The sequence below is a fragment of the Oncorhynchus keta genome, unplaced genomic scaffold (genome assembly GCF_023373465.1).
Source record: "Oncorhynchus keta strain PuntledgeMale-10-30-2019 unplaced genomic scaffold, Oket_V2 Un_contig_4784_pilon_pilon, whole genome shotgun sequence".
NCBI classification, from domain to species: Eukaryota; Metazoa; Chordata; class Actinopteri; order Salmoniformes; family Salmonidae; genus Oncorhynchus; species Oncorhynchus keta.
In genome coordinates this window covers 25271-38146 of record NW_026287959.1, presented here as the reverse complement: position 1 = coordinate 38146, position 12876 = coordinate 25271, and the positions used below count along the sequence as shown (strand labels likewise).

Sequence of the window (12876 nt, the reverse complement as noted above, 5' to 3'; positions counted from 1 at the left end):
CTATATAGTGGTACTACTATAGACCAGAGCCCTATTCACTATATAGTACACTACTATAGACCAGAGCCCTATTCACTATATAGTACACTACTATAGACCAGAGCCCTATTCACTATATAGTACACTACTATAGACCAGAGCCCTATTCCCTATATAGTACACTACTATAGACCAGAGCCCTATTCCCTATATAGTACACTACTATAGACCAGAGCCCTATTCCCTATATAGTACACTACATTAGACCAGAGCCCTATTCCCTACATAGTACACTACTATAGACCAGAGCCCTATTCCCTATATAGTACTACTTTAGACCAGGGTCCTATTCCCTATTATAGTGCACTACTTTAGACCAGAGCCCTATTCCCTATATAGTACTACTATAGACCAGAGCCCTATTCCTATATAGTGCACTACTATAGACCAGAGCCCTATTCCCTATATAGTACACTACTATAGACCAGGGTCCTATTCCCTATTATAGTGCACTACTATAGGCCAGGGCCCTATTCCCTACATAGTACACTACTATAGACCAGGGCCCTATTCCCTATTATAGTGCACTACTATAGGCCAGGGCCCTATTCCCTACATAGTACACTACTATAGACCAGGGCCCTATTCCCTACATAGTACACTACTATAGACCAGGGCCCTATTCCCTACATAGTACACTACTATAGACCAGGGCCCTATTCCCTACATAGTACACTACTATAGACCAGGGCCCTATTCCCTACATAGTGCACTACTATAGGCCAGGGCCCTATTCCCTACATAGTACACTACTATAGACCAGGGCCCTATTCCCTACATAGTACACTACTATAGACCAGGGCCCTATTCTTCTACATAGTGCACTACTATAGACCAGAGCCCTATTCCCTATATAGTACACTACTATAGACCAGGGCCCTATTCCCTATATAGTGGTACTACTATAGACCAGAGCCCTATTCCCTATATAGTGGTACTACTATAGACCAGAGCCCTATTCCCTACATAGTACACTACTATAGACCAGGGCCCTATTCCCTATATAGTACACTACTATAGACCAGAGCCCTATTCCTACATAGTACACTACTATAGACCAGGGCCCTATTCCCTATATAGTACACTACTATAGACCAGAGCCCTATTCCTATATAGTACACTACTATAGACCAGAGCCCTATTCCTATATAGTACACTACTATAGACCAGAGCCCTATTCCCTATATAGTACACTACTATAGACCAGAGCCCTATTCCTATATAGTGCACTACTATAGACCAGAGCCCTATTCCCTATATAGTGGTACTACTATAGACCAGAGCCCCTAAATCCTAATTTGATTATTAGTTAAATGATTTGCAGCTTGGAGAAAAGCGTTTTTTAATATTCTCTCCGTGATTACGGGGCTTTGACTGTCTGTCTGGTTGACACGCTTCATGGGGACGTCATTTACATTCAGGTCCTATGATAAGTAGTGTATTGTGATGTCATTTCCTCTGTGTGCGACTCATCCTATGAGAGAGGTTATATGTGTCAGTCAGACAGATCCCCCTCCCTAGTAGCAAAGTGAGATATTCAGCTGTACAGCCTGTAAATCCTGTCCCTTCTCATCTAAAGTGCCTTCGGGAAAGTATTCAGACCCCCTTGACTTTTTCCTAAATGGATTCAATTGTTTTTTTTTTCTCGTTAAACTACACACAATACCCCGTAATGACAAAGCAAAAACAGGTTTAAAGAAATGTCCCGTCCAAAAATTAGAAATAAAGAAATATCACGTTTACGTACGCTCGTGTTTTCATCAAGGATCTCTCTCTACTTTACTCCGTTCATCTTTCCCTTCATCCCGACTAGTCTCCCAGTCCCTGAAAAATATCCCCACAAGTCAAGGGGTCGACAGGGTAGCCTAGTGGTTAGAGCGTTGGACTAGTAACCACAAGTCAAGCGGGCGGCAGGGTGGCCTAGTGGTTAGAGCGTTGGACTAGTAACCACAAGTCAAGGGGTCGACAGGGTAGCCTAGTGGTTAGAGCGTTGGACTAGTAACCACAAGTCAAGGGGGCGGCAGGGTGGCCTAGTGGTTAGAGCGTTGGACTAGTAACCACAAGTCAAGGGGTCGACAGGGTAGCCTAGTGGTTAGAGCGTTGGACTAGTAACCACAAGTCAAGGGGTCGACAGGGTGGCCTAGTGGTTAGAGCGTTGGACTAGTAACCACAAGTCAAGGGGTCGACAGGGTAGCCTAGTGGTTAAAATAAAAAGGGGTCTGAATATTTAGTAAAAGAGTGTTTAATAGGGGCTGTTTCTGTCCCTACTGAAATCCCTTATTGTTTATATAGAGGGGCCCAGGGTGCAGGTCCCAGGGTGCAGGTCCCAGGGTGCAGGTCCCAGGGTGCAGGTCCCAGGGTGCAGGTCCCAGGGTGCAGGTCCCAGGGCGCAGGTCCCAGGGCGCAGGTCCCAGGGCGCAGGTCCCTGGGCGCAGGTCCCCGGGCGCAGGTCCCCAGGGCGCAGGTCCCAGGGCGCAGGTCCCAGGGCGCAGGTCCCAGGGCGCAGGTCCCAGGGCGCAGGTCCCAGGGCGCAGGTCCCAGGGCGCAGGTCCCAGGGCGCAGGTCCCAGGGCGCAGGTCCCAGGGTGCAAGGGCGCAGGGCCCAGGGCCAGATGTTTGTACATTCAACGTGGTATTCTCTCTTGTGATTGAACAGATGGAAGCCTCCTGAACTCCCCAACCCACTTCTTCCCTGCATTCAACACATGTAAATGTTGTATTCAAATAGATAAGCATATACTAAATTACTACGAGGGCTGCTGTTGATGACATGATGGGTTTGTTAGTGTTGCAGCAGTAATTACTATACCTTACTCTGCCACAGCCTCTACTGCACCCTAGTGGCAGGGAGGGAGATTTCAGTCAGGATTATTATAGATAAACATGTTCTGTCTCTCCTCTCTGTCTCTCTCTATGTCTCTGTCTCCTCTGTATCTCCCTCTCTCTCTGTCTCTCCTCTCTGTTTCTGTCTCTCCTCTCTGTCTCTCCCTATGTCTCTGTCTCCTCTGTCTCTCCTCTCTGTCTCTCCTCTCTGTCTCTCCTCTCTGTCTCTCTCTCTCTCTCTCTCTGTCTCTCTCTATGTCTCTGTCTCCTCTGTCTCTCCTCTCTGTCTCTCTCTCCTCTCTGTCTCTCCTCTCTGTCTGTCTCTCTCTCCTCTCTGTCTCTCCTCTCTGTCTCTCCTCTCTGTCTCTCTCTCTCCTCTCTGTCTCTCCTCTCTGTCTCTCTCTATGTCTCCGTCTCCTCTGTCTCTCCTCTCTGTCTCTCCTCTCTGTCTGTCTCTCTCCTCTCTGTCTCTCTCTCTCTCTGTCTCTCTCTCTCCTCTGTCTCTCTCTCCTCTCTGTCTCTCCTATCTGTCTGTCTGTCTCTCCTCTCTGTCTCTCTCTATGTCTCTGTCTCCTCTGTCTCTCCTCTCTGTCTCTCTCTCCTCTCTGTCTCTCCTCTCTGTCTCTCCTCTCTGTCTCTCTCTCCTCTCTGTCTCTCCTTTCTGTCTCTCCTCTCTGTCTCTCTCTCCTCTCTCTCTCTCTCTCCTCTCTGTCTCTCCTCTCTGTCTGTCTGTCTCTCCTCTCTGTCTCTCTCTATGTCTCTGTCTCCTCTGTCTCTCCTCTCTGTCTCTCCTCTCTGTCTCTCCTCTCTGTCTGTCTGTCTCTCTCTCTCTCTCTGTCTCTCTCTATGTCTCTCTCTCCTCTCTGTCTCTCCTCTCTGTCTCTCCTCTCTGTCTGTCTGTCTCTCCTCTCTGTCTCTCTCTATGTCTCTGTCTCCTCTGTCTCTCCTCTCTGTCTCTCTCTCCTCTCTGTCTCTCCTTTCTGTCTGTCTCTCTCTCCTCTCTGTCTCTCCTCTCTGTCTGTCTGTCTCTCCTCTCTGTCTCTCCTCTATGTCTCTGTCTCCTCTGTCTCTCCTCTCTGTCTCTCCTCTCTGTCTCTCCTCTCTGTCTCTCCTCTCTGTCTCTCCTCTCTGTCTCTCCTCTCTGTCTCTCTCTCTGTCTCTCCTCTCTGTCTCTCTCTGTCTCTCTCTCCTCTCTGTCTCTCCTCTGTCTCTCCTCTCTGTCTCTCTCTCCTCTCTGTCTCTCTCTCCTCTCTGTCTCTCTCTCTCTATCTCTCATACCTCTCCATTCTCCATATTTCAGTCATTCCCTCGGTGCAGTTATATCCACTTTTAAGGAGATATGCTCAAGTATTAGGTTACATTTTCAATGCCCAGAACGGTACTTGACTTGCTGTTATTTGCTCAGTGTGTTAGGAAACACAGTTGACTGACTGATGGAGTCATTAACTATACCCCTCCGGGTTGGAACCTGGGTTCTGAATAAAAACTGGCAACTTCTGGCATCCGTTTGTCCAAAACCTTCCTCCAGGCCGTGTGTGTGTGTGTGTGTGTGTGTGTGTGTGTGTGTGTGTGTGTGTGTGTGTGTGTGTGTGTGTGTGTGTGTGTGTGTGTGTGTGTGTGTGTGTGTGTGTGTGTGTGTGTGTGTGTGTGTGTGTGTGTGTGTGTGTGTGTGTGTTGTCAAACGGAGGACAGAACAGGTGTGGTTGGAGGGAAGCCTACGACTACCATCCTGATCAGATGGGGCTTTCTGTAATCCTAGAAGGAGAGGGTTTGCATATCCTGCTCTCTCCCCTCCCTCCCTCCCTCCCTGCTCGCTCCCTGCCTCCCTGCTCCCTCCCTGCTCCCTCCCTGCCTCTCTGCTCCCTCCCTCCCTCCCTGCCTCCCTGTTCCCTCCCTCCCTCTCTCTCTCTCTCTCTCTCTCTCTCTCTCTCTCTCTCTCTCTCTCTCTCTCTCTCTCTCTCTCTCTCTCTCTCTCTCTCTCTCTCTCTCTCTCTCTCTCTCTCTCTCTCTCTCTCTCTCTCTCTCTGCTTCCTCTCTCTCTCTCTCTCTCGCTTCCTCTCTCTCTCTCTCTCTCTCTCTCTCTGCTTCCTCTCTCTCTCTCTCTCTCTGCTTCCTCCCTCCCTCCCTCCCTCCCTCTCTCCCTCCCAGCTTCCTCCCTCTCTCCCTCCCAGCTTCCTCCCTCCCTGCTCTCTCCCTCCCTGCTCTCTCCTTCCCTGCTCTCTCCTTCCCTGCTCTCTCCCTCACTGCTCTCTCCCTCCCTCCCTCCCTGCTCTCTCCTTCCCTCCCTCTCTCCCTCCCTGCTTCCTACCTCCCTGCTCTCTCCCTTAACCTTAACCCTAAACCTTAACCCTTAACCTTAACCCTAAACCTCAACCCTTAACCTTTTTTTTTACATTTTATTTATTTATTTCACCTTTATTTAACCAGGTATTTATATATATAACCCTTTATCTAACCAGGTAGGTTAGTGGAGAACACCTTTATTTAACCAGGTAGGTTAGTGGAGAACACCTTTATTTAACCAGGTAGGCCAGTTGAGAACACCTTTATTTAACCAGGTAGGCTAGTTGAGAACGCCTTTATTTAACCAGGTAGGCCGGTTGAGAACGCCTTTATTTAACCAGGTAGGCCGGTTGAGAACACCTTTATTTAACCAGGTAGGCCGGTTGAGAACACCTTTATTTAACCAGGTAGGCCAGTTGAGAACACCTTTATTTAACCAGGTAGGCTAGTTGAGAACACCTTTATTTAACCAGGTAGGCTAGTTGAGAACACCTTTATTTAACCAGGTAGGCTAGTTGAGAACACCTTTATTTAACCAGGTAGGCTAGTGGAGAACACCTTTATTTAACCAGGTAGGCTAGTTGAGAACACCTTTATTTAACCAGGTAGGCTAGTTGAGAACACCTTTATTTAACCAGGTAGGCTAGTTGAGAACACCTTTATTTAACCAGGTAGGCTAGTTGAGAACACCTTTATTTAACCAGGTAGGCCAGTTGAGAACACCTTTATTTAACCAGGTAGGCCAGTTGAGAACACCTTTATTTAACCAGGTAGGCTAGTTGAGAACGCCTTTATTTAACCAGGTAGGCTAGTTGAGAACACCTTTATTTAACCAGGTAGGCCAGTTGAGAACACCTTTATTTAACCAGGTAGGCTAGTTGAGAACACCTTTATTTAACCAGGTAGGCCAGTTGAGAACACCTTTATTTAACCAGGTAGGCCAGTTGAGAACACCTTTATTTAACCAGGTAGGCCAGTTGAGAACGCCTTTATTTAACCAGGTAGGCTAGTTGAGAACACCTTTATTTAACCAGGTAGGCTAGTTGAGAACACCTTTATTTAACCAGGTAGGCTAGTTGAGAACACCTTTATTTAACCAGGTAGGCCAGTTGAGAACACCTTTATTTAACCAGGTAGGCCAGTTGAGAACACCTTTATTTAACCAGGTAGGCCAGTTGAGAACGCCTTTATTTAACCAGGTAGGCCAGTTGAGAACACCTTTATTTAACCAGGTAGGCCAGTTGAGAACACCTTTATTTAACCAGGTAGGCCAGTTGAGAACACCTTTATTTAACCAGGTAGGCCAGTTGAGAACACCTTTATTTAACCAGGTAGGCCAGTTGAGAACACCTTTATTTAACCAGGTAGGCCAGTTGAGAACAAGTTCTCATTTACAACTGATAAGATAAAGCAAAGCAGTTCGACAAAAACAACAACACAGAGTTACACATGGAATAAACAACAACACAGAGTTACACATGGAGTAAACAACAACACAGAGTTACACATGGAGTAAACAACAACACAGAGTTACACATGGAGTAAACAACAACACAGAGTTACACATGGAGTAAACAACAACAGAGTTACACATGGAGTAAACAACAGAGTTACACATGGAGTAAACAACAACAGAGTTACACATGGAGTAAACAACAACACAGAGTTACACATGGAGTAAACAACAACACAGAGTTACACATGGAGTAAACAACAACACAGAGTTACACATGGAGTAAACAACAACACAGAGTTACACATGGAGTAAACAACAACACAGAGTTACACATGGAGTAAACAACAACACAGAGTTACACATGGAGTAAACAACAACAGAGTTACACATGGAGTAAACAACAACACAGAGTTACACATGGAGTAAACAACAACACAGAGTTACACATGGAGTAAACAACAACACAGAGTTACACATGGAGTAAACAACAACACAGAGTTACACATGGAGTAAACAACAACACAGAGTTACACATGGAGTAAACAACAACACAGAGTTACACATGGAGTAAACAACAACACAGAGTTACACATGGAGTAAACAACAACACAGAGTTACACATGGAGTAAACAACAACACAGAGTTACACATGGAGTAAACAACAACACAGAGTTACACATGGAGTAAACAACAACACAGAGTTACACATGGAGTAAACAACAACACAGAGTTACACATGGAATAAACAACAACAGAGTTACACATGGAATAAACAACAACACAGAGTTACACGTGGAGTAAACAACAACACAGAGTTACACGTGGAGTAAACAACAACACAGAGTTACACGTGGAGTAAACAACAACACAGAGTTACACGTGGAGTAAACAACAACACAGAGTTACACATGGAGTAAACAACAACACAGAGTTACACATGGAGTAAACAACAACACAGAGTTACACATGGAATAAACAACAACACAGAGTTACACATGGAGTAAACAACAACACAGAGTTACACATGGAGTAAACAACAACACAGAGTTACACATGGAATAAACAACAACACAGAGTTACACATGGAATAAACAACAACACAGAGTTACACATGGAGTAAACAACAACACAGAGTTACACATGGAGTAAACAACAACAGAGTTACACATGGAATAAACAACAACACAGAGTTACACATGGAGTAAACAACAACACAGAGTTACACATGGAGTAAACAACAACACAGAGTTACACATGGAGTAAACAACAACACAGAGTTACACATGGAATAAACAACAACACAGAGTTACACATGGAGTAAACAACAACACAGAGTTACACATGGAGTAAACAACAACACAGAGTTACACATGGAATAAACAACAACACAGAGTTACACATGGAGTAAACAACAACACAGAGTTACACATGGAGTAAACAACAACACAGAGTTACACATGGAGTAAACAACAACACAGAGTTACACATGGAATAAACAACAACACAGAGTTACACATGGAGTAAACAACAACACAGAGTTACACATGGAGTAAACAACAACACAGAGTTACACATGGAGTAAACAACAACACAGAGTTACACATGGAGTAAACAACAACACAGAGTTACACATGGAGTAAACAACAACACAGAGTTACACATGGAGTAAACAACAACACAGAGTTACACATGGAATAAACAACAACAGAGTTACACATGGAGTAAACAACAACACAGAGTTACACATGGAATAACAGGAGGACATTTATACTACTGATACTGTCTCTGTAGTAGTCAGGACATTTATACTACTGATACTGTCTAGTAGTCAGGACATTTATACTTCTGATACTGTCTCTGTAGTAGTCAGGACATTTATACTACTGATACTGTCTAGTAGTCAGGACATTTATACTTCTGATACTGTCTCTGTAGTAGTCAGGACATTTATACTACTGATACTGATACTGTCTCTGTAGTAGTCAGGACATTTATACTACTGATACTGTCTCTGCAGTAGTCAGGACATTTATACTACTGATACTGTCTCTGTAGTAGTCAGGACATTTATACTTCTGATACTGTCTCTGTAGTAGTCAGGACATTTATACTTCTGATACTGTCTCTGTAGTAGTCAGGACATTTATACTACTGATACTGATACTGTCTCTGTAGTAGTCAGGACATTTATACTTCTGATACTGTCTCTGTAGTAGTCAGGACATTTATACTACTGATACTGATACTGTCTCTGTAGTAGTCAGGACATTTATACTACTGATACTGATACTGTCTCTGTAGTAGTCAGGACATTTATACTACTGATACTGTCTCTGCAGTAGTCAGGACATTTATACTACTGATACTGTCTCTGTAGTAGTCAGGACATTTATACTACTGATACTGTCTCTGCAGTAGTCAGGACATTTATACTACTGATACTGTCTCTGTAGTAGTCAGGACATTTATACTTCTGATACTGTCTCTGTAGTAGTCAGGACATTTATACTACTGATACTGTCTCTGTAGTAGTCAGGACATTTATACTACTGATACTGTCTCTGTAGTAGTCAGGACATTTATACTTCTGATACTGTCTCTGTAGTAGTCAGGACATTTATACTTCTGATACTGTCTCTGTAGTAGTCAGGACATTTATACTACTGATACTGTCTCTGTAGTAGTCAGGACATTTATACTACTGATACTGTCTCTGTAGTAGTCAGGACATTTATACTACTGATACTGTCTCTGTAGTAGTCAGGACATTTATACTACTGATACTGTCTCTGTAGTAGTCAGGACATTTATACTACTGATACTGTCTAGTAGTCAGGACATTTATACTACTGATACTGTCTCTGTAGTAGTCAGGACATTTATACTACTGATACTGTCTCTGTAGTAGTCAGGACATTTATACTACTGATACTGTCTCTGTAGTAGTCAGGACATTTATACTTCTGATACTGTCTCTGTAGTAGTCAGGACATTTATACTTCTTGCACTTCGCAGAGTTGTTGTCAAGGAAGTGAGTTTGTCTTTCTACAGGAACTCTCGCCCTCACCTACCGTCAACCAATCATGTCAATGCGGAGCCGTACAGGCCCCTCCTCATTGTTAGGACATTTCTGAGGCGCACGGCGATGTGATGCAGAGCTCCGTTTGCCCTCTGAGGCGACACCACTGGGTCACACCCTCCTTACGGAGTCTCACCCTCCTTACGGAGTCTCACCCTCCTTACGGAGTCACACCCTCCTTACGGAGTCACACCCTCCTTACGGAGTCACACCCTCCTTACGGAGTCTCACCCTCCTTACGGAGTCTCACCCTCCTTACGGAGTCTCACCCTCCTTACGGAGTCTCACCCTCCTTACGGAGTCTCACCCTCCTTACGGAGTCTCACCACTGGGTCACACCCTCCTTACGGAGTCTCACCCTCCTTACGGAGTCTCACCCTCCTTACGGAGTCTCACCCTCCTTACGGAGTCTCACCCTCCTTACGGAGTCACACCACGGAGTCACACCCTCCTTACGGAGTCTCACCCTCCTTACGGAGTCTCACCCTCCTTACAGAGTCTCACCCTCCTTACGGAGTCACACCCTCCTTACGGAGTCACACCCTCCTTACGGAGTCTCACCCTCCTTACGGAGTCTCTGACCACAGACTAGGTAGACTAGGTGGGACAGCAGTCTGTGGACTAGGTGTGACAGCAGTCTGTGGACTAGGTGTGACAGCAGTCTGTGGACTAGGTGTGACAGCAGTCTGTGGACTAGGTGTGACAGCAGTCTGTGGACTAGGTGTGACAGCAGTCTGTGGACTAGGTGTGACAGCAGTCTGTGGACTAGGTGTGACAGCAGTCTGTGGACTAGGTGGGACAGCAGTCTGTGGACTAGGTGGGACAGCAGTCTGTGGACTAGGTGTGACAGCAGTCTGTGGACGAGGTGTGACAGCAGTCTGTGGACTAGGTGTGACAGCAGTCTGTGGACTAGGTGTGACAGCAGTCTGTGGACGAGGTGTGACAGCAGTCTGTGGACGAGGTGTGACAGCAGTCTGTGGACTAGGTGGGACAGCAGTCTGTGGACGAGGTGGGACAGCAGTCTGTGGAATAGGTGTGACAGCAGTCTGTGGACTAGGTGGGACAGCAGTCTGTGGACGAGGTGGGACAGCAGTCTGTGGACTAGGTGGGACAGCAGTCTGTGGACTAGGTGGGACAGCAGTCTGTGGACGAGGTGGGACAGCAGTCTGTGGACTAGGTGGGACAGGGCTCTTACCCTGACAGCAGTCTGTGGACTAGGTGGGACAGCAGTCTGTGGACTAGGTGGGACAGCAGTCTGTGGACTAGGTGGGACAGCAGTCTGTGGACTAGGTGGGACAGCAGTCTGTGGACTAGGTGGGACAGCAGTCTGTGGACCAGGTGGGACAGCAGTCTGTGGACGAGGTGGGACAGCAGTCTGTGGACTAGGTGTGACAGCAGTCTGTGGACGAGGTGTGACAGCAGTCTGTGGACCAGGTGGGACAGCAGTCTGTGGACTAGGTGGGACAGCAGTCTGTGGACCAGGTGTGACAGCAGTCTGTGGACTAGGTGGGACAGCAGTCTGTGGACTAGGTGGGACAGCAGTCTGTGGACTAGGTGTGACAGCAGTCTGTGGACTAGGTGTGACAGCAGTCTGTGGACTAGGTGTGACAGCAGTCTGTGGACTAGGTGTGACAGCAGTCTGTGGACTAGGTGTGACAGCAGTCTGTGGACTAGGTGGGACAGCAGTCTGTGGACTAGGTGGGACAGCAGTCTGTGGACTAGGTGGGACAGCAGTCTGTGGACTAGGTGGGACAGCAGTCTGTGGACTAGGTGGGACAGCAGTCTGTGGACTAGGTGGGACAGCAGTCTGTGGACTAGGTGGGACAGCAGTCTGTGGACTAGGTGGGACAGCAGTCTGTGGACTAGGTGGGACAGCAGTCTGTGGACTAGGTGGGACAAATATCTGGATCATACCATCTCTGTGTGTGTGTGTGTGTGTGTGTGTGTGTGTGTGTGTGTGTGTGTGTGTGTGTGTGTGTGTGTGTGTGTGTGTGTGTGTGTGTGTGACAGTGTCTGTGTGTGTGTGTGACAGTGTCTGTGTGTGTGTGTGACAGTGTCTGTGTGTGTGTGTGACAGTGTCTGTGTGTGTGTGTGACAGTGTCTGTGTGTGTGTGTGACAGTGTCTGTGTGTGTGAGAGACAGTGTCTGTGTGTGTGAGAGACAGTGTCTGTGTGTGTGAGAGACAGTGTCTGTGTGTGTGAGAGACAGTGTCTGTGTGTGTGAGAGACAGTGTCTGTGTGTGTGAGAGACTGTGTGTGTGTGTGTGTGAGAGACTGTGTGTGTGTGTGTGTGTGTGTGTGTGTGTGTGTGTGTGTGTGTGTGTGTGTGTGTGTGTGTGTGAGACAGTGTCTGTGTGTGTGAGAGACAGTGTCTGTGTGTGTGAGAGACAGTGTCTGTGTGTGTGTGTGTGTGTGAGACAGTGTGTGTGTGTGTGTGTGTGTGTGTGTGTGTGTGTGTGTGTGTGTGTGTGTGTGTGTGTGTGAGAAAGACATTGTGTGTGTGTGTGTGTGTGTGTGTGTGTGTGTGTGTGTGTGTGTGTGACAGTGTCTGTGTGTGTGTGTGACAGTGTCTGTGTGTGTGTGTGACAGTGTCTGTGTGTGTGAGAGACAGTGTCTGTGTGTGTGAGAGACAGTGTCTGTGTGTGTGAGAGACAGTGTCTGTGTGTGAGAGACAGTGTCTGTGTGTGAGAGACAGTGTCTGTGTGTGTGAGAGACTGTGTGTGTGTGTGTGTGTGTGTGTGTGTGTGTGTGTGTGTGTGTGTGTGTGTGTGTGTGTGTGTGTGTGTGTGTGTGTGTGACAGTGTCTGTGTGTGTGTGTGACAGTGTCTGTGTGTGTGTGTGTGTGAGACCATGTTGTGTGTGTACATTGTTCATGACCGGGTATTGCGTTTGTTTAGTTGGCGAAATGTATCACTGCTCTATTTCCATAGTAACTGCCAGTTCTGAAATTAACCCTTTACCGACCCAGCTCCCTGCTCCCCGTCAAACACCAGTCATACCAGCACATCCCTGACTCATCTCGCTAGACCCAGGCCCTGTAGCAGACTCATCTAGCTAGACCCAGGTCCTGTAGCAGACTCATCTCGCTAGACCCAGGCCCTGTAGCAGACTCATCTAGCTAGACCCAGGCCAGGCCCTGTAGCAGACTCATCTAGCTAGACCCAGGTCCTGTAGCAGACTCATCTAGCTAGACCCAGG

The 12876-nt window shown here is 46.9% G+C and overlaps 1 protein-coding gene and 1 long non-coding RNA gene across 2 annotated transcripts in view; both read left to right on the top strand.

Annotated features, from left to right (window-relative positions):
* LOC118382639 (HBS1-like protein) overlaps window positions 1-12876 on the top strand; it is a gene marked incomplete at its 3' end in the record, with an annotated part of 70865 nt that overhangs the window by 33314 nt on the left and 24675 nt on the right. The gene's annotated exons all lie outside the window — the stretch shown is intronic.
* On the top strand, window positions 10128-11739 carry LOC127924946 (uncharacterized). Its single transcript, XR_008119394.1, has 3 exons — window positions 10128-10520; window positions 10898-10993; window positions 11354-11739. It is a non-coding gene; the product is annotated as an uncharacterized LOC127924946 (long non-coding RNA).